Here is a 1,274-nt window from a genome sequence, read left to right as displayed (position 1 = left end):
CCAGCTAATTATTGTATTTTTAGTAGATATAGCATTTTCCCATGTTTTCCAGGTTGGTCTCAAACTCCTGAACTCAGGTGATCCGCCCACCTTGGCCTCCCAAAGTGCTGGGATTACAGTTATGAGTCACTACGCACAGCCTATCTCATTTTTTTCAATCCCCGATTCTTGACACACAGTAGCCACTCAGTACAAGTCTTATGAATAAATGAATATGTGTAAAATATTTAATAGTGCATGATATATACTACAAATCCAATTGAGAGGGAATGCAGCCTCAGAGATAAGCATATGGGCTTTTGGGGTCAGGCAGACCTGGGTAGGTCACAGAACTACAGAATATTAGGGTCCCAATGGCCTTATTTGTAAATTGATGACATATCACATGTTCATTATGAGAATTTAATGAGATGACGTAGGTGAAGCACTGAGCACAGTGCCTGGATCACAAAAATGTCCCCAAATTATCATCAAAATTATAATAATAAATTATCAACGTTATCACTAATAATCATTAGTGGTTAGCATATAAATCAAATTTACATGTTGAATTTCAGAGAAAACATGTAAGATTTTTGTTACTGCTTTATTCATCAACAGTGCACTTTCTAAGTACAGATATTTTTGCATGATATTTCTAGTAACATAGATAACTAGATAGCCATTCACACATGGAATTGCTTACTAGTCCCATTCTGACCAGGTCAAAGGCCAGAATTATCTATTCAGTGGAGTTTTTAAAGTGCCTGCAATGCGTCCAGCACACTATGCTAGACCTAAAGTAGCACCCAGCCCCCTCCTCAGGAAGGTCACAGTTCAGCAGGGAGCCCAACACTGATCACACACTTGGTTAATGAATGAAATTCAGCCGTGATCAATACTGTAGAGCAAAGGTAGTGAACGTTCAATCTGTATATTCTCCTCCTGCATAACTCACTACTCCTTTACACTCTGAAGCTCCATCTATACCAAACTATATAGGTCAATTTCATGATATGAATCTTCCAAATCATGGGAGGCTGACTCCAGGAAGTCAGTTTTGTTGTTGTTGTTGTTCTTGTTCTTGTTTAACTAAGTACTGAAAAACCTGATGATTTTTACTTAGTCAGTGAATGACATGTTTCGGGCAAGGCTTTCCCAGTAATGTGCTGGCACATCTGGTTCACACGGCCATCAAGGGGAGACTTAAACAGCAGAATATCATAAAAGGCAGACTGAAAGAAAGAAGTGGGGAAGGTAGTCCCATCCTTTTGTCAAAAATAAAGACTTGGAGG

This window comes from Mandrillus leucophaeus, unplaced genomic scaffold (genome assembly GCF_000951045.1).
Source record: "Mandrillus leucophaeus isolate KB7577 unplaced genomic scaffold, Mleu.le_1.0 Scaffold40, whole genome shotgun sequence".
In the NCBI taxonomy this organism is placed as follows: Eukaryota; Metazoa; Chordata; class Mammalia; order Primates; family Cercopithecidae; genus Mandrillus; species Mandrillus leucophaeus.
This window is presented reverse-complemented; position numbering follows the sequence as displayed.